Source organism: Rhineura floridana, chromosome 5 (genome assembly GCF_030035675.1).
Source record: "Rhineura floridana isolate rRhiFlo1 chromosome 5, rRhiFlo1.hap2, whole genome shotgun sequence".
NCBI lineage: Eukaryota > Metazoa > Chordata > Lepidosauria > Squamata > Rhineuridae > Rhineura > Rhineura floridana.
In genome coordinates, this window is record NC_084484.1 from 186612548 (window position 1) to 186633740 (window position 21193).

At 42.7% G+C, this 21193-nt stretch overlaps 1 protein-coding gene across 11 annotated transcripts in view; it reads left to right on the top strand.

The window, feature by feature from the left end:
- Positions 1-21193, top strand: part of NUMA1 (nuclear mitotic apparatus protein 1) — a 122924-nt gene that overhangs the window by 12945 nt on the left and 88786 nt on the right. Inside the window, exon 1 of one of the 11 annotated variants that reach the window (XM_061629185.1) lies at positions 2434-2644. The exons of 9 other annotated variants lie outside the window; for them this stretch is intronic. The gene's annotated coding sequence lies outside the window, so the exon portion shown is untranslated. Of the gene's footprint in view, positions 1-2433; positions 2645-3061; positions 3702-21193 lie in introns of those variants that run through there. One more of the 11 variants, XM_061629186.1, reaches the window with a different exon arrangement.

Genomic DNA, 21193 nt, shown 5'->3' on the forward strand with positions numbered 1-21193 from the left:
TTTGCAAAGTGTTGCTGTACTTCACATATTCACAGAAATAGAAACAAAAGAAAATGATTTCCTATAGGAAACTTCACTAAAATTGCAAAGTAAATCAGATATATTTAGCGACCATCTGAACTATATCAAGTGTCTTAATGTTGCTTCCTCCCTGCTAAAACAAGATCAGCACAGCACATGTCTTCTTTCTATTGTTTGGGCTGATTGCAGGTGTTGTCACCACTCACCATATGCTCAGAGGCACATGTTACCAAATTCTTCCAAGCTACACGGCAAGTGGATTGGACTGTGAAAGACCAACCCAAATTGTGTTTGCATTTTGACAAATTTGTAGGGCAGACCAATATCTCAGAGAGGTCAGGTCTCCTGTTCCCCTGGTGCATTCTCTATAGCTGCCCAATTTCCTTGTTTTTAAAGTTTGATAGAAATATCTGTGGGCTATAGGTATGTTCTTAAACCGCAAGGTTCTTTGCCTATTAGTGAATTCTTATATTGGTTCTTCATTGTTTAAGTAATTGGTATGAAAGGTCCATTCTCTATATGTGCTTACGTTGATGGTTTATTGTACAGGTACTGTACTGTCCATCTGATGGAGAGGTAGGACTCTTCACTATGAAAATGTTGGGTTCCATTTGCACTGTCTTTGCATTGCAGTATCAAGGGGCAGAAAGATAATACCCTGTGTGTTCAAGTAGGCCAGTGAGTTTTTGGATGGCCTGCATGCCGCTTTGTGCTCAGTTTCCTATCCAATCGTAAGAGATGAATTAAATCCCAGTCCCAGACAATGCAAAACTTCACTGGTCCATATCATCACATCGCTCACCATTTCCCTGACCCTTGATGCTGTAATGCTAAGATAGTTCCATTTGGTGTAATACTGTAGATCCTAAGGTTCAGAAACCAGAGGGCCAATAAAAGGACCCCTGACATTCTGTTCATATTGGCTCTTTTAGGGTCTGGCTAGTTGTGCCCTTCAAGGGTTAGCAATACCAGGAGTCTGGGTTTTCCAGCTAGCTAGAAGAATAGTGTTACCCCTTTTCCCAACATATAATCATAGAATAGTAGAATTGAAAGGGGCCTATAAGGCCATCAAGTCCAACCCCTGCGCAATGCAAGAATCCAAATCAAAGCATTCCCAACAGATTGTTGTCCAACTGCCTCTTGAAGGCCTCCAGTGTCGGAGAGTCCACTACCTCTCTAGGTAATTTGTTCCATTGTCATATGGCTCTAACAATAGCCCTAAAATGTTTTCCCTTTCCCCCTAGAGCCCTGACTCTCTGAGCAGGAGTGGGGGGAAAATAACAATGGCAAAAGCCCCCAAGCTGATTGGGTATCTTACTGAGCACTCTTCAGCTGCCTCTGTGAGGAAAATAAGCCTTCTTGCTTCTCTTCACAGCAGATCAGCAACTGAACAATCATATGATGCAGTGCAATCTTCCATTTTCTTTGTAGGGTTTCAGCAAAAACATTTCCAGGACATGCAGTCCTGCCTTGGGTAGTTTATTTTATAATATTTACAAACCACCTTTCTCCCCTATCAAGGGCCCTCAAGGCAGTATACAGAAACAAAACATTAAAAAAACCAGAGCAACACATCTTAAACCAGTGTTCCCTAGACAAACTTTAGATTTCCTTTCAAATCTTTTAAGATGCCAAGACCTGTGGGCAAGATATTGCCTTTTGGGACAAGGATGGCTTGTATGTTTATTTCTGTACTGCTTTCTGAATGCTGCATCATGAATACAAAATTAAAAAACAGTGAGCAATAAAATTGATAAGCACCATGACTGCCGATTGTTCAAGCTCAATAACAATAGATTTTAATTATACTATTTTAATCTTGGCCTTTCTGTTAGGAACTCAAGTCAGATGTCCCCTGCCAGTTTTATTTCACACCAACCCTCTGAGATAGGTTAGGCTAAGACACAGTGACTGTTCCAGGGTCACACACTGAGCATCATGGCTGAGCAGGCATTTGACCCCAAGGCTCCCCAGTCAAAGTCAAATATTTAATCCATTACCAAGGTTTTTGCTTTCATGTAAATGCCAGTAGAGAAGGTGCTGAAGACGGGATCTATTGCCTTTCTTGCAGTCTCTGCAAATAGCCAATCGCCTGGTTCCTTGTGGTCAATAAAGATTTCCTGGGATCTCGTTTGTGCCCCGTTGTTCCTTCTCCGTTCTTGGGCGGTTTGGCATCGAAAAGCGGCGAGGAGAAGCACTGCTTGGCTGTGCCTTAAAGGCCAAGAGGTGCAGAGCGCTGCCCCCTCCTGCCTCGGGGAAGCATTTTCCAGGAGTGGGGTCTGTCAGTCAACCGGCGGGCCGGCCAGGCAGCAGCTCCTTCCCTCGGCCAACTTAGTGCGCCGGGCGCCTTTAAAGCCTGCCGATTCCTTGCTGTGACGTCCGCCTGGCTGCTGGCCCGACGAGGGGAGGAGCGGTGGCTCTGCTGGTGCGGAGGGACCTTTTCCTCCTCCTCCTCCTCCTCCTGTCAGGCCGCCCGAGAAGCGAAGCAACAACTTTTTCTTTTGTGTGTGTGTGCGCGCGCGCGCCTTTACGCTCCCCCCTCCCTTCGCTCTCATCTCCAGATTTTAAACCCTAATGACGGATTAAAAATCTGGCGCCCAGACACTGTGGCTTTAGAAGTCCGGTAAGGCCTGAACAAAGACTCTTTTTTCCTTCTTCCGCTCTGTCTGCCTCGTTTGATTGGAACACAAGGGGGGAGGGGGGCGTTCTTTTCCCCTTCCCAAAGGAGCCACTCTTCCCTTCCCCCCCCCAGCTCCCCTTTCGCCCTCCGCAGCGCAAACAAGGATTTCCCTTCTGTAGCGTCTGGGACCAAGTTGGCTTGCCAGCATCCGGGAGTTGGGCTTGTTGGTTGCTCGCCCCAGAGGGGAGGGGTGTTTTGGAGTGGTGGCACCGGCGCTTTTCTCTGCCCCTTCCCCCCCGCGTGCGCCCAGGCCCGTGGATTGCTTCGAAAGAGCGCCGGAGAGGTGCTTGCGCGCGCCCCACTGAGCCAAGTGGCGAGCATTTAAGCTACGTGCTGGCTTGGCTTTCTGCGAGCGGATCCCGCCCCTCCATTCGCCTCTCCTTCCCTCCCTCTTAATCTGTGCCAAGGCTTGGAGGGACAGGAGGGGGAAAGAGATCATAAACAAGGGCGGGCGGAGGAGGAAGAGGAGAGCGAGCAACCAACCAGCAGCGCGCTCCCCTCCAGCCCCTTCTGGAAAGGCGCGCGGGTGGGGGGTTCTGTCGTCGGTAGGAAAGCTTGGCCAAAAAGCGGCCTGCGCCGCTGGTCCGCCGTAGAAGCCTCCTATTGGCTGTGCGCGCTGCCGCCGCCGCCATGACAAGTCCGGCCTGAACCGCCGCGCCGCCTGCTGTTCTCTTCACAAGCCGCAGCGGGGGGCGGGGGTGCCTTGTCCACTAGCTTCCGGGATCGTCGCACAAAAAAAAAAAAAAAAAGGTGTTCGGAAACAGTCTTTTGCTACGGAGATGCCCAAGACGCCTTGGCCTGGGCTGGCAGGTGTTCAGCAAGGCAGAGCCTTTCTTTCGCAGTAGATGATCAGTTCAGCTGCATTTTTCCATCGTGGCCTGCTGACCGGTCTTCTCCCTTCTTTGAGATTAGGGAGCATTGCCAGAGCTTCGACTCCTGTTTTCTGGACCTGCAGTCACTCTAAAGCACTGGGAGGAGGTGCAGCGCTTCCTACCCAAAGGCAGGCCTCTTTTTGTTCTCTGCAAGCGGGAGTGGGTGGGGGAAATGCCATGCTACATAACTGGCGAGATTCATGGCCTAGCTTGAGATCTAAGCCTCGGGGTGAGGAAGGAGCCTCTTGGGTTTCACCTCTCTTGGCATATGTGTACACGTTGTTGGAATGTGGCGGTCTAGTCTAACTGTGCTGTGCTCCTCTTTAGAATCCAAATGTAGAGGAAAACAAGTGGGTTTGCACCAAAACATTGCAGGCTATCTCCCCCTCCCGTCCTAAGAGGAGAGCTGCTGTTCAGGGCTCCAAACAGTTTGGAACAGTTAAAGGAGACCTCTCCTTCCCTTGCTGTACTGTTGAGTGCTAGAGGGCTGCCAGTCCCCACCTGAGGATGTTAATGAATGCAGTGTATGTGTTGGTGGTGCTGGAAAAGGAGTCTCTTTCCTCTGGAAACAAACCTATCTATGTAATGAAAGGAGGAACATTTTATTTCATTTTGCATCAAATATCCCCTTAACCCTAATTCCTTCTTCCCTTGTGGCTGTATCTGTGCAACATTAATCCACTTTGTTGAAGCTTCATATTCCCATGATTGTGATAATTTATTTGTTTATATACCTCTTATTTTTATCTTATTTAACAAAATGTTAATTGATTGTTTTTGCTTGATTGTTAAAGAAAAACCTCTAAGTGGTTTATATGGCAGAATGACTTCTCAGTTATCTCGGTAACAAATTAGCCAACATGCTTGGGGGCATATTGTTCAAGAAGGCTACAAAAGGTAAAGTGCTCACACAGATGTTTATTCGTCTACTTCTTAACACATACTTACGTTAGTCATTTGTGGCACATCATTTGTGTGAAGTGCCCTGACTCTTCTCCAGTTCACATCATCTTTCTGATATGGGTACCTGGAGACAGTTCTTTCCACTAGTGGCAATCAGGCAAATGCTGTTGTTGTTATGTGCCTTCAAGTCAATTATGACGACCCTATGAATTGGCGACCTCCAATAGCATCTGTCATGAACCACCTTGTTCAGACCTGGTAAGTTCAGGTCTGTGGCTTCCTTTATGGAATCAATCAATCTGTTGTTTGGCCTTCCTCTTTTTCTAGTGCCTTCTGTTTTTCCCAGCATTATTTTCTAGTGAATCATGTCTTCTCGTTATGTGTCCAAAGTATGATAACCCCAGTTTCATCATCTTAGCTTCTAGTGACCGTTCTGGTTTAATTTGTTCTAACACCCAATTATTTGTCTTTTTCGCAGTCCAAGGTATGCACAAAGCTCTCCTCCAACACCACATTTCAAATGAGTTGATTTTTCTCTTACCCGCTTTTTTCGCTGTCCCAACTTTCACATCCATACATAGAGATCGGGAATACCATGGTCTGAATGTTGCTGACTTTGAGTATCTAAAACTGTGGATTCAAAAAAAATTCCTTATGGAGAGCGTTCAGCAGAAATACGTTGTATTTATGTGGATTGGATGAGACTCGCATGTTTTACAAGTGACCCTCCAGCTAGTACATTGACTTCAATCCTTTCCTCAGATTTGCCTGCTTAATACCATCTTCCTTCCCAGAGCGAACAAGGCATTGAGCAGAGGGTTGGACTCGATGGCCTTATAAGACCCCTTCCAACTCTATGATTCTAAGGTAGCAGAACTGGATAGAATGTCTGTGTGATATGGGTGGTGGTGGTGAGGAGAGTCTTGACCTAAGACCAGAAGGTAGTCCTGTGCTTGTTTCTTAATTACGGCTAAATGAGGTTAATGGGACTTTGAAACATTTGGCAGCAGGTTTGACTCTGTGGATTGTAGCTAAGTGTCCTCAAAAAGAAATCATTGTAGATAGCGAGTTCTCTGACAGTTCGGATTCTTGCCTCTCTAGATCCTAAAATATTGCAGCTTTTCCCAACCTTTGGGTCCCCAGATGTTGCTGGACTTCAACTCCCATCAGCCCCAGTTAGCAAGGCCAGTAGCCAGGAATTATGGGAATTGTAGGCCAGCAACATCTGGAGACCAAAAGGTTAGGAAAGGCAGATATTTGCAGCATAGAGGTGGGCCGCCATTTCTTGCTTTTTTATTGAAGTTTTGAGGCTAAAAAAGATTTTGGAAGGAACTCTTTCCATAAATAATGAGTTCTTAACTCCTGTAACATTTGTGGGTTAAACAGGACAAACGCACATCACATTTACCTCTGTCATTTTCCACTTCAGGCATAGGATGTTGCTACCATATCTGAACTCTAGGATGACTGCTTTTCTGGGGATATTTGACTGGCTTGCTTGTGTCTGGTGACAGATTAGTTTCCCTCAAAGTTTTTTGTCTTGCCTCTGAGCAATAGGGTAAAGTCCACAGGTGTATTGCAGAGTGCTGTAGTGGCAGTTGTTCCAGTCATAGGTTAGGTCTATAGGGTGTTTATTGGATTTGTTTTTGAGCTGTAGAAGACAATTACAGTAGGTTTACACCGAGCTAAGCACAGCAAAAGAAAAGCTGCAAGCCAGCTGTGGGATGAAAACTATTTTTAAAGTTTAGGTAGGGTGTGAGACAGTATCCAGTCACTGAGCAGCCCCCACATCCCTACCACTGAGACAGCCTTGCAGGCAGATACAGGTGGTGGCAGCATCATGCCTGCATTGGCCAATTTAAAGGCAACATGGTTGGTGCAAAGTGTATTCAAGTCTTTTCATGCAGTCAGTCTTCATGTTCTTTTTCCTTGGCTAATATGCAGAAATTGTGAGCATTGCTCTTTGTGCAAAGTTGCTCACTTTCTCTAGGTTCCTTCTGTTGCTTTTTTGAATAAATAAATACTATAAATGTACAAGACATACTTTTGCTATGTCTACAAATCTTTAACCATTTATCAAAAAGATAGTGACACTGTGAATTTATAGAGAATAAAAAATAAAAAGGGAAAAGAAAAACATTTCTTTCACCACCCCATTTATTAAATACTTTTATGTTAGCATCAGCAGCAGAAAAAAAGTTTTACATGCATTTCTGCCCATGTTGAATTTCTGGTTCAAATAACCAACAAATAGAATCTAGGGTCTTTCAAAAAGTTATTTTCTTGGTCTTCCTTCACTTAATTGCACCAGTTTTGGTTTAGAAAAAAGGTGAATAAGGGGGACACAATAGTGGTTTATAAAATTATACATGGTGTGGAGAAAGTGAATAGTTTTTGTCCCTCATAATATTAATACCGAGTGAAGCAGTATGGTGGGAGATTCAGGACAAATAAAAGGAATTTCATCTTCACATAGTGTGTACGTAAACTATGTAGTTATGACCACCAATTTGGGTCGATTTATTTGTTTATTTAACAACATTTGTATATCACTTGATTGTAACAACAACCTTCTAAGTGGTTTACAAAAAAAATCAAAATATTTGATAAAACAGTTAAAAACAAGTAATTAAAAACTTTTAAAAAACAATTAAAACAGGCAACAGCAATAGGCTAAAGGATTAAAACACCTCAACAGTTATGTGTCCGGATAGGCTTTAAAAGGACAAATGAGAAACATCATCAGTGGCTGCTAATCGTGATGGCTGTGTATTACCCCTGAATACCAGCCACTGAGGAACAATAGCAGTGGAGAAGAGCTACTACTTTGATGGGCTTCCCAAAGGCATCTGGTTTGCCACTATAGGAAACAGAATGCTGGACCGAATAGGTCTTTGGTCCGATCCAGCACGGTGGTTCTTACCTTATAAAAAGTGTGCTGTTAAGTTATGCATAATTCAAGACAAACCAAACAGTGCTAATTATGAAGTGTACAAGATGTACATCCTTTTGCATTTATTCAAACAAAGCTATATATTGCTGTTTGTTAGGATGGAATTTACAGAGAACAGGTCTCTGTTCCTAGGGAACTTATAATCCATTTTATTTACTTGATTGACACATTTATATTCCACCTTTCTGTTGACAAACTCAATGTGCTTACAATTTCAAATATTAGAATTAAAAAAAGATACAAAAGATGGAACAATAAAACAGAAGTCTCTCCTGCCCTTGGTGGTCTGTCCAGGAGCTCGTTTGCCAGGCGCTTTCCTTCTGGCCCTCTCTCTCTCTCTCTCTCTCTCTCAGTTCACACAGGTCTTTAAGCAGCCCATGTCGATGTGTGTGTCCTGTCCCAGTTGAACTATCTCAGGTCAGGGATGGCCTTCTCAGGAGTTGATGGCATGAGCTTGCTTTCCTGGGCTTTTCCTGGTAGTGATGGGGCACTAGGGTAATGCACCTTGAGGTATCTAAGCATACATCTTTGCCACTTGTGCATTAGAAGCAAACAAATGTGGACTTACAACAAAATTATTGTTAATGTTACAGTGAACCCAGTATGGCACAGGAGCCTTGAGGCAAGGCTCACAAAGGACACCTTTTGTTCTTTCCCACCTTCCTGGAAACTTCCCCACCTATGTTATATATTGCTAAAGGCACCAGCTATTCCCTGGTGTGCCAGCTGCTCCTGTTTCTAGGGCAAGATCTTTGTTACTTCAGATTGGGCTGCTGTAACATACTCCGCGTGGGGTTGCATTTGGAAGCTTCAGCTGCTGCAATATGCTGCAATGAAAATTCTGACCAGGGCTGGTCTTCCAGAGCATGGGATACCTTGGTTCCTCCGAGATCATTGGCTTCTGATTGGTTTCCAGGCTCAGTTCAGGGTGCTGGTCATTATCTTTTAAAGCCCTAACAGTTTGGGACAAGGATAACTGAAGAACTGGCCCCGCCCATAGAGTACTACCCTGCTTTTTGAGGTCAACTGGGAAGGCTGTGTTCCATGGCCCTCAGGGACCTGCAGTGCCTCTGGGTAGGAGCACGCGAGAGTGCCTCAGCTGCAGCACATGCAGAGGAACTGTCTATCCATTATGACACCAGACACAAAGTTGAAAATAGGAGGCTATGTTAGGTGTGGTATGCACTTGCTCAGGCTGTAATGAAAACTAGCCTTTCCATGAACTAGTTTAGGTGTGGAGAACCTATTGCAGCCTGAGGGCCAGACCTTAACCAAACTGCTGGGGTACACATTCCAGTGATGGGCCAGCCCCCCCCCAAAAAAAACTCAAGAAGAAATGTATGTACCTCTATCTTCCTCCCCCCCAAACACACATGCACTCGGCATACACTCTTTCCCTCTCTAAAGCATACATACAAACATGCACACACTCATAAATACACTGTCATATACCAGGCAGGTGCATGCATATACACATACACAATCTCCGGTCTTCTCTACTCCACCACTGGGGTGGGGCTGGAAATATATCTTTGACTACTCTTTAAAGAATAGGCTGAAGGATTTTATCTCCCCACCTTAGCGCTAAAACTCCTGAAACTTACATATATGTAAAGTACTGGTAATTTTTGCCAAATGTTGTATTTCCATTTTAATTGTTTGGTTGTGACAGTGTTATAAGTATTAAGAATCTGTATGCTCTAAGTAACTACGTTAACCTTCTGCCCATCTGATTGCGTGTGTGTAGTTTGAGTTTGGCAAGTTACTGTCCCTGTCTGGATTGTAAACTGTAAGACTATATTAGGCTTTTGATGGATTGAAAGATCAACAGAGAACAATAGCAAAAGTTCAAATAAATATTTTGCTATTCAGTCTCAGTGAGTCTCTTCAATCTTTGTTGGTTTTCCAATAATCTGCACCTCTGCTACCTAAACCATATTCAAATGATTCATTTGTGGCACAGCGGTAGTGAGGCAAAAAAGCCTATTTTCACACATCTTACAAAAGCTTCTCTGTCTGTTCATCTGGACACACTTCTTACGACAGCTAAGATGCCAAGTGACAGTTTACATACCAGGTATTGACTGCTATGTCTGAAGTGTTTCCAAATAGCAAACATCCACTGAAAAGTAAGTGTTTTTACCATGTAAAGGTATTTGACCATATGGTTTGACTCCTCCAGAGAATTTGGACAGGTTTGTTTGGAGAGCATTGTGATGATTTCATCCACAAATACAACAGTTCTAATAGTGCCTGGGAAGCAGGTCAGAGTGAGTAGGCCTTCAAATTGGGGCAGCTGGCTCATCATTTTCCTATGCTGTATAGTTTTGATTTTTCATTTAGTATCTCTACAGAATACGCCACAGCCATTGCTAGGGAGCTTTCAAACGGGATACTTCTACAAACAACATTAAAAAATATATTTTTGTTCTTACCCCTCCCACATCGTAAGGTAGGTTTCAATGTGTTGTAGGAAACAACATTTTATATTTGAACATTAGGCTGTATATTTTGGCTGTTTTATTAGTTGTCTGAAAGATTGTTGGCTTCTTGACTGTGAACCAAGGATGCCAGAACCCTAGCATTAAAAAGGAACACCACATTCGCACAAAAGCACATTTTTAATCCTTTTAAAATACCAGAGTGCCTAGGGAGGGAATTTCATGCCCAAGCAGCCAGATATCACAACTGGAATTAATATAGCATGTATTGGTTAAATAAAATTTGGGATGTTTTGGTATGGTGATGTGGCCAATAAGCATGAAATTGCATAGGGTCAGTGTTGAGCAAAGGGTGCTATACAAGGCATACAAATCTGCCTATGCTGGAAGCTTTTAAAATTTCTGAACCTTAAGCAGGTAATTATAGCACACTTGCATGTTTCAACCTGCAATTATGAAATGTAGGAACTTCCCCTTTTTGTTTTGTGAAAGCTTATGCTGTCACAGTTTTAATATCTTAGCACAGAATCTGATATTCACATGAAAAAAGCACATGCTCCACAAAAGTTTATGCCCTAATAAAATGGTTAGTCTTTAAGATGCCACAAGACTCTTAGTTGAAAATGGGATTACATACTCTTAGCACTTAGGGATTGTTCAGGATGATGAGTTTTCTCTTCTGTATGGTTCAAATAAATTTTTTATGTTTATTTTCCCACAAGGAGAACTTTTAAAAATTCTGTAGTACCCAAATTTGAGCTGGCATATGTGAGAGAAATCTAAAACCGTATTTTTGAACACCCCCCCCCAAAAACCCTATTAAAAACAACATAGCTATCAGGATACCTGAAAGACCGTCTTACCCCTTATATACCTAGTCAGTCACTGTGCTATGCTGGTGAGGGGCTCCTGCAGATACCATCTTATTGGGAGGTCCATTCTGCACCGCATAGGTAACAGACCTTTATTGTGGTGGCTCCCTACCCTTTGGAATTCCCTCCCTTTGAATATTAGGCAGGCGTCATCTCTGTTATCTTTTTGGTGCCTTTTGAAGACTTTCCTCTTTCAACAAGCCTTTTAAATTGAAACCTATCCCAGTCTGTGTCTGTGTTGGAATTGCTTTTTAATATGTTTTTTTTAAAAAAATGTTTTTTAAAAGATGTTTTAAAAGCTTTTTAAAAAATGTTTTTAAAGTTGTTTTGTTTTGGTGTATTTTAGGGTCTGTTTTTATGATGTTTTGATGTTTTTTTAGCGTTTCTGTTTGCCACCCTGGGTTCCTGCTAGAAGGAAGGGCGGGATATAAATCAAATAAATAAATAAATAAATAAATAAAAATATTAGTAATATATATAAAAAGTATAAATCAGCAGCTGGATGACTTCCAGAGTAAGTGAATTTTGTGCTCCTTCTCTCCCCCCCCCATGAAAGGACACATGAGAAGGGCAGCTCTAGACCTCGGGGTGATTGATCCACAGCATTAGGGCTATTACAGAAAACATCCTGTTTCTTGCCTTCTGAAGTTTTAACTTTTCACATAGTCTGGCCTTAAGTGGCAGAGCACAGGGTGGGGACTCATGTTGGATGCAGACTCCAAAATATGTAGGTCATCCTATCACCAGGCTTGGTGGAGAGATTTAAACCTCTTCATCAAGCCCAGCACTGCAGTGGGGATTAGTGAGAGAGAGAGTCTATGTATGTGTGTGATGTGTGCCTGTGTGTCTTAACATGTATATGTGTTGGTTGTTATGTGTGAGTGTATGTGAGGAGTGTGGTGCCCATGTGTGTGTTGTTATTATTATTAGATTTATATCCTGCCCTTCCTCCCAGCAGGAGCCCAGGGCAGCATATGGCCCTCAGAGGGCTGGCCAAATTTGAATATAGCCCTTGGGCTGAAAAAGGTTACCCACCCCAGTGTATGGCTTTAAAAGCAAGCATTAGCCCCTTTGATTGTGCCAGAAAGCTGACAGGCAGTCCGTGTAACTGATGCAATACTGGGAGTGCTCATCCTAAATAGGTGCCTGGAGGTTGTGAAGGGCTAACAAACAGAAACTGGTTGCTGGTCAAGGGGAAAGCTGTGCCAGGGATAGGGCTGCAACCTGTTCTGGATGGGGTCACACTCCCCTTAAAGGAGCAGGTCCGCAGTTTGAGAGTACTCCTGGATCCTGTCCTGCTGCTTGAATATCAGATGACTGTGATAGCCAGAAGTGCTTTTGGCCAACTTAAACTGGTCTACCAGCTGTGCCCATTCCTGGAAGCAGTTGACGTGACCACAGTGCATTGGTGACATTGAGGCTTGATTACTGTAACACACTCTACATGGGGCTGCCTTTGAAAACGGCTTGGAAATTGCAGTTGGTTCAAAATGCGTCAGCCAGAATGTTAACTGGATCGCAGCAAAGGGATCTTGTCATGCCTCTGCTTTATTGACTCCACTGGCTTCCAATTTGTTTTCAGGCCCAATTCAAAGTGTGGGTTTTGACCTTTAAAGCCCTAAATGTCCTTGAACCAATGTACCTGAGGGACTGCTTATGCTCATATGTACATGTCCATGGTTGAAGATCTGCTGCCTCTGGTCTCTACATGCATGGAATGACAGATGTCACACTGGCAAACACGGGACAGAGTCTTTTCAGCGGTGGCCCCTAAGCATTGAGATACCCTACCCCAAGAAGCCTGCTCTGCTCCCTCCTTGAAGGTGTTCTGGAGACTTCTGAAAATGATCTTGTTCTGGAGAGCCTTTAGGAGGGACTGAAGGTAGAGCCTGAAACTGATTTTATCCCTCCCCCCCTTTTTTGTTTTGTTTTACCTCTTTGGTCCCCTTTGAATATCACTCCCCTAGATTTCTTAACTATATTTTATATATTTTTATCTATTTTAATTCCCCCCCTGATTTTTATTGTATATGATTTTATTGTGAGCTGCCCTGAGTGTCCTATTGTAGGGTAAGAAGGGCGGGATAGAAATGTTTTAAATAAATAAATAAAAATGCTTCCTCCTTACAACTGACAGGCGATCAGTGATGTACTGCACCAGCTGCACTTCTGAGTTCTCTTCAAGGGCAGCCCCATATAAGTAATCTATCCTAGAGGTCACCAAAGCACAGACGAGTGTGGTAACATCCCTTCCCTGCAATATGGGTGAGCTAATGCACTAGATGAAGCCGATAAAAGGCACTTCTGGCTGCTGCCACCACATCCAAGTGCAAAACAGGGTCTAGTAGTACTCCAAGCTCTGTACCTGCTCAGACGGGAGATGGTTGACCTACTTGACCCAGGCCTAAAATGTCCCACCAGTGTACTGGGATTTACCCACCAGTATCTGCCTTGCCTAGATTCAGCCTCCCTCACCACCTCCACTTGTTCTCGGTCTCCAGAAATGAATTTAGAGTGGGGACAACTGTTTCTAGATGCTTGGCTAATGAAATATAGAAATCATGTTCACCGAGGAAATGTGAAGGCCCATGTAGTCCATTATTCTGTTACATAAGAACATGAGAAGAGCCACTGGATCAGGCCAAAAGGGTCCCATCTAGTCTAGCATCCTGTTCTACAGTGGCCAACCAGTTGGCCATGGGAAGCCTGCCAGCAGGACCTGAGGGTGAGAGCACTCTCTCCTGTGGTTTCCAGCAACTGGTATTCGGAAGCATACCACCTACTTGGTTCCCTCAGTAGCCAAGCAGATGCCCCAATAGAAAGACCACAAGCAGAACATGAGGACAACGTGGAACCATCCAGAAGTCACCTCCCCTATGCTTTATAGAGAGGAAGTTGTTCTTAGTTTTTATGATGGAAAGAGGCATTCTGAAATGGGGTGGGAAGACTAATATGTAAATGTTCAAATGGATGATTTTTTTTCTAATAGCCTTAAGAGATGCTCCCATCTTGCTCATAACTTTTATCTAAGTCCAGAATGAGAATAAACATTTCATTAAATGTTTTAAAAACTTAAATAATAATTTGTGTAAAAAGACCCAGCCGAGCAAACTTCCAAGGTTTTATGGCACAACTGCAGTCCTGTAGATTTTCTTTCCCTGGCAGTACTTGAAGAGGAACTGATCACAGTAATGAACTCCTCATTGCTCCAAGGTGTTTGACCTCCTTTTGATAGCTGTGCTTTGATAGGAAGCAAAGGTTGCTCTAGCCAAGGTGCCATGGGGAAAGCTAGTAAAATTGGAACACCTTGTGTATGTGTCCATGCATGTGCACGCGCTTGTGCACACACACGGAATAGGACTGGGCAGTAAACTTCTCTTCTTCTGCTTCGTCCTGATCTTTTGACTGGAACCTTAGCATGTGGCTTCTGTCTCAAGTCAAGAGAAAATCTTTAACTGCTTAAGAGCTTGTTCTTTGGTGCTATAGTATTTGGATCAGTGGCTATGTTGGATCTTTCCCTGGTGCAGGGTTTTGTAAACTGACATGAACTTTCTTCATTATAGTTCTGTAGTGATAGGATAAAAAGAGTTGCTTGCAGAAATGACAGTCTTCTTCATGGTGGTCTTAATAACACTCAAGTGTTTCATAAAGCTCTAGAGCAGGCTCAGTAGCTTAATTGTGGTTTCCTATTAATACCAGAAAATTTTATGCTTTAATTTTATGGATAGTTTAGTTTCTACCACAAACTAAAGCACATATGAACAAGCCATTGGTGCTGTGACTTTCTTTTCAGCTCGCCTTAATTTCCTCCCCACTTCTCAGTGCGTGAAATGCATTATGACAGAGCAAGTCTTTTGAGAAGTCTCTTCTTTCCATCATGTTGGGGGGTTTTGTTTGTTGTTTGGGGAGCATGGCTAATGGAGGATGGTGCCTCTTTAGGAGCTTTTTGGACTGTGTCCTGAGTTAATGTTAACATAGACCAATATTGAATGTTCTGGGCCTAGATGTGCCATGACAGAGCATTTTGCTATAGCATTCTAAAGCTTTGAGTACAGTTCTCTCCGTGTACTCGAACAGGCAGGCAAGGGGCAGCCACCGCCACCACCCTGTGCTGGGTATCTCTCTCTCTCTCTCTTTCTGCCATCCTCCCCTACACTTGAGTACGTGTCTGCAGTAAATGGTGCTTCCAGGGCACCCGAAGCACTGTTTATTGTGGAGGCGTCTGCGCCACCATGGAGTGCCGTTCCAGCCACTCGTGAGAAAGAGCTGACTGCAGCAGCCGCAGTCCAATACACAAGGACCCATATTCTGACTATGTCAGAGTGTGTGGCCCCCCCTTGCCCCTGCGCCCAAAAAATACTTTGTTAAAAGGATTGCTGGAGGATTTGTTAACTGAGCTATTACTGTATAGACAGTACTGAGCTGGATGGACCAATGGTCTGCTTCAGTACAGCAGGGCCCTGCTTTTCGGCATTCCGCTAATACGGTGGCTAAAATTAGAGTAAGGCCCCACTCATACAGTGCTTGTTGCGCTTTTATGGCGTTTTTTGGGCATCGGGCGTCATTTTATTGAAGGAGTTCTGCTTTTTAGCGGGTTTCGCTTTTGGGCGGGGATCTGGAACGTAATCCACCATATAAGTGTGGCGCTACAGTATATGGTTGCTTCCTATGTTCCTAGACCAGATCAAAGAAAATCCTCTAGAAATCGGACATTTTCTATTTGACCTTGAATTTGAGTTAAAATATAGCTTGTTGACAAATGTGTATGTGATGGGTCTTAAAGTTTGGAGAAAGTTTTTTTTTAAATCCTACAGTTACTGGTAGTGACTTACCTGCATGGGGTTTGGGTCTAAATCTTCCCTGGCCAGACTGAGGCATTTTCCCAGTCCAAGTATGCACAGCTTGTTCTTAGAGGTTCATCCATAGGAGAGAGGATGTAGCACCACAATGACTGCATTTTGTGGGCATTTTGCAAAGTGTGAATTCCCTTCTCTGTCAGCACAGACAGGTATTCAGATGATAACATGAACCTGCTTCACACCATGATGTCTGATTCTTGTTTGCAGCCAACCACAAACTGTTCTTTGACTGTTTGGACATAACACTGAACTAAAGATTCCTTCAACCATGGTTTGATGTTGCATCTTGGTATCCTCAAGACTGGATTACTGCAATGTGTTCTATGTGGGCTGCTTTTGGGTCTGGCCTGGAAGCTCCAGCTGTTGTAGAACGCAGCCACTAGATCAGCGATTCCCAATGTGGGTGGCAGTGCCCCCCTGGGGGGCATTACAGTCTTTCAGGGGGCGTTGTCGTGACTACAAACTTTAGGGGGGCGTTTGGGTTCATTAGGGGGGGCTTTGATATTTGGCGGTCTGATGCGACAGTTGAAGCATTTAAGTTTAATTTTATTTAATACACAAAGCATTACTTTTTAAACTGTTTTGTCCCCAGTTAGAATGTATTTAATAGTCTCAGTTCATGGAAATAACACTATAAATAGTGTGAGCTCTTTAGTAAAGAAATTCTGAATAGCGGCCAGTGTCATATCAAGGAATGGGGATATTAGCCACGCCCCAGCACTAGGTAATGTTCCGATGCTGTCTTGAGGGATGTTGGAACCAATCACGAGAGAGTGTTTGATAAGCTGGGTGTATTGGTGGAGGGCGCATTCTTCCAACGGATGAGTGCCGTGTGCAAACGGGTGATGCAGACAGTCAGTTATTCGCTGGTTTTCTTCAGGAATGGGACACACTTGCTACCCGTTGTTTCTGTGATGTTTAAATGAACTAATTTAACAAAACAATGCCGGTAATCTGAATGAGTTTGTTGTGAAGTAACATAGATATACTCCAGATATGGTGAGGTTAGCCAAAACTCATCAAGCTCAAGGATCACACTAGTATTTTATAATAAATCTCATTTTATTTACTTTTCTATAACTAAGTATGTATATTAATAAATCATACTAAGAATTCAATGTGTAATCTAAGTGCAATAAAAAGGCATGATAAAAATGATCAGTAATAATCATTGAAAATACTTTTTGTGCATTACTCATATTTTAAGGGAAGAATAGGAAGCACTGGCATATACTTAATCTGAGGGGGGCGTTGGGCACAAAAAGATTTTGCAAAGGGGCGTTGGGTCGAAAAAGGTTGGGTAACGCTGCACTAGATTGATGATGGGGGCAGATCGCCGACAGCATGCGGCAACTCTTAATAAAACACCTGCACTGGCTGCCTATATACTCTCGGACCAGATTCAAAGTTGTTGATATACAAAGCTATGAACATCTTGGGTCCATGGTTCCATAAGGACTACTTGCTCGTGTGTGTGTGTTATGTGCCTTCAAGTCGATTATGACTTATGGTGACCCTATAAATCAGTGACCTCCAGTAGCATCTGTTATAAACCACTCTGTTCAGATCTTACAAGTTCAGGTCTGTGGCTTTGTTTATAGAACCAATCCATCCCTTGTTTGGTCTTCCTCTTTTTCTACTCCCTTCTGTTTTTCCCAGCATTATTGTCTTTTCTAGTGAATCATGTCCTCATTATGTGTCCAAAATATGATAACCTCAGTTTCATCATTTTAGCTTCTAGTGATAGTTCTGGTTTACCTTATTCTAATACCTTATTTGTCTTTTTCACGGTCCATGATATCCTCAAAACTCCTCCCACACTACATTTCAAAGGAGTTTTTTTCTCTTATCCACTTTTTTCACTGTCCAGTTTTCACATCCATACATAGAGATCGGGAACACCATGAGCCTGAATGATCCTGACTTTGGTGTTCAGTGATACGTCTTTGCATTTGAGGACCTTTTCTAGTTCTCTCATAGCTGCCCTCCCCAGTCCTAGCCTTCTTCTGATTTCTTGACTCTTCTCTCCAGTTTGGTTAATGACTGCGCCAAAGTATTGATAATCCTTGACAAATTCAGTCTCCTCATTATCAACTTTGAAGTTATATAAATCTTCTCTTGTCATTACTGTAGTCTTTTTGACGTTCAGCTATAGTCCTGCTTTTGTGTTTTCCTCTTTAACTTTTATCAGCATTCATTTCAGATCATTACTGGTTCCTGCAGGTCGCATGGTATCATCTGCATATCTTAAATTATTGATATTTCTCCCTCCAGTTTTCATACCTCCTTCATCTTGATCAAATCCCGCTTTCCATATGATATGTTCTGTGTATAGATTCAACAAATAGGGTGATAAAATACATCCCTCTCACACCCTTTCCGATTGGGAAGCAATCGGTTTCTCCATATTCAGTCCTTACAGTAGCCTCTTGTCCAGAGCATAGGCTGCACATCAGAACAATCAGATACTGTGGCACCCCCATTTTTTAAAAAGCATTCCATAGTTTTTCATGATCTATATAGTCAAAGGCTTTGCTGTAATCTATAAAGCACAGGGTGATTTTATTCTGAAATTCCTTGGTCCATTCCATTATCCAACGTATGTTTGCAATATGATCTCTGGTGCCTCTTCCCTTTCTAAATCGGGCATTTCTCACTCCATATATGGTAAGAGCCTTTGTTATAGAATCTTGAGCATTACTTTACTTGCATGGGATATTAAGGCAATAGTTCTATAATTGCCTTCATAATGGCCCCCACCCTGTAGAACTCCCTCCCAAATGATGTCCGCCATGCCCCCTCTATAATCAGTTTCCGCCGGGCCATGAAGACCTGGTTTGTCAGGCAGGCTTTTGGGGTGGGCTAGATTTTATTATCTTGTGTCCAGATTTTTAATGTTTATTGTATCTGTATGCTTATTTTGTACGTCGCCCAGAGTGGCTGGATAGCCAGCCAGATGGGCAACTAAGAAATTCAATCAATCAGTCAATCAATCAATCAATAGCTAGCTAGCTAGCTGTATTCTCTGGTATCCCCTTTCTTTGGAATTGGCATATATATTGAAAGCTTCCTCTCTGTGGGCCATTGTTTTCCATATTTGTTGACAAATTTTTGTCAAAATTTGGACAGATTCAATCTCAGTAACTTGTAGCAGCTCTATCGGTATGTCATCTGTTCCTGGTGATTTGTTTCTTCCAAGTATTTTAAGAGCAGCATTCAGCTTACATTCTAAAATTTCTGGTTCTTCATACAGTTCCTCCATGAATAAATCTGTCATCCTTACATCTCTTTTATATAATTCTTCAGTGTACTGGTTCCATCTTGACGATGTACTGCTTTGTCTCTTGACGAAGGGTGGTCTTGTTGTTGTTATGTGCTTCCAAGTCGATCACGACTTATGGCGACCCTATGAATCAGCGACCTCCAAGAGTATCTGTCACGAACCACCCTGTTCAGATCTTGTAAGTTCAGGTCTGTGGCTTCCTTTATGGAATCAATCCCATCTCTTGTTTGGCCTTCCTCTTTTTCTACTCCCTTCTGTTTTTCCCAGCATTATTGTCTTTTCTAGTGAATCATGTCTTCTCATGATGTGTCCAAAGTAGGATAACCTCAGTTTCATCATTTTAGCTTCTAGTGATAATTCTGGTTTAATTTGTTCTAACACCCAATCATTGGTCTTTTTTGCGGTCCATGGTATCCGCAAAGCTCTCCTCCAGCACCACATTTCAAATGAGTTGATTTTTCTCTTATCCACTTTTTTCACTGTCCAACTTTCACATCCATACATAGAGATCGGAAATACCATGGTCTGAATGATCCTGACTTTGGTGTTCAGTGATACATCTTTACATTTGAGGACCTTTTCTAGTTCTCTCACAGCTGCTCTCCCTAGTTCTAGCCTTCTTCTGATTTCTTGACTATTGTCTGCATTTTGGTTAATGACTGTGCCGAGGTATTGATAATCCTTGACAAGTTCAATGTCCTCATTGTCAACTGTAAAGTTACATAAATCTTCTGTTGTCATTACTTTAGTCTTCTTGACATTCAGCTGTAGTCCTGCTTTTATGCTTTCCTCTTTAACTTTCATCAGCATTTGTTTCAAATCATTACTGGTTTCTGCTAGTAGTATGTTATCGTCTGCATATCTTAAATTATTGATATTTCTCCTTCCAATTTTCACACCTCGTTCATCTTGGTCCAATCCTGCTTTCCGTATGATATGTTCTGCGTACAGATTAAATAAATAGGGTGATAAAATACACCCCTGTCTCACACCCTTTCCGATGGGGAACCAGTCAGTTTCTCCATATTCTGTCCTTACAGTAGCCTCTTGTGCAGAGTATAGGTTGCGCATCAGGACAATCAGATGCTGTGGCACCCCCATTTCTTTTAAAGCATTCCATAGTTTTTCATGATCTATACAGTCAAAGGCTTTGCTGTAATCTATAAAGCACAGGGTGATTTTCTTCTGAAATTCCTTGCTCCGTTCCATTATCCGGTGTATGTTTGCGATGTGATCTCTGGTGCCTCTTCCCTTTCTATATCCAGCTTGGACATCTGGCATTTCTTGCTCCATATATGGTAAGAGCCTTTGTTGTAGAATCTTGAGCATTACTTTACTTGCATGGGATATTAAGGCAATAGTTTGATAATTACTGCATTCCCTGGGATCCCCTTTCTTTGGAATTGGGATATATATTGAACGCTTCCAGTCTGTGGGCCATTGTTTAGTTTTCCATATTTCTTGACAGATTTTTGTCAAAATTTGGACAAATTCAGTCTCAGTACATCTCTATTGGTATGCCATCTATTCCTGGTGATTTGTTTCTTCCCAGTATTTTAAGAGCAGCTTTCACCTCACATTCTAAAATTTCTGGTTCTTTATCATACGGTTCCTCCGTGAATGAATCTGTCATCCTGGCATCTCTTTTATAGAGTTCTTCAGTGTATTGCTTCCATCTTCCTTTTATTTCATCTTGGTCAGTCAGGGTGTTGATTATTCAACATCCCTACTCTTGGTTTAAATTTATCTTTCATTTCTCTAATCTTTTGGAACAGGGCTCTTGTTCTACCCTTTTTGTTGTCCTCTTCTATTTCTGTTGTTGTTGTTATGTGCTTTCAAGTCGATTACGACTTATGGCGACCCTATGAATCAGCGACCTCCAAGAGCATCTGTTATGAACCACCCTGCTCAGATCCTGTAAGTTCAGGTCTGTGGCTTCCTTCATGGAATCAATCAACCAATCTCTTGTTTGGCCTTCCTCTTTTTCTACTCCCTGCTGTTTTTCCCAGCATTATTGTCTTTTCTAGTGAATCATGGCTTCTCATTATGGGTCCAAAGTATGATAACCTCAATTTCATCATTTTAGCTTCTAGTGACAGTTCTGCTTTAATTTGTTCTAACACCCAATTATTTGTCTTTTTCACAGTCCATGGTATGCGCAAAGCTCTCCCCCAGCACCACATTTCAAATGAGTTGATTTTCCTCTTATCCGCCTTTTTCACTGTCCAACTTTCACATCCACACATAGAGATTGGGAACACCATGGTCTGAATGATCCTGACTTTGGTGTTCAGTGATACATCTTTGCA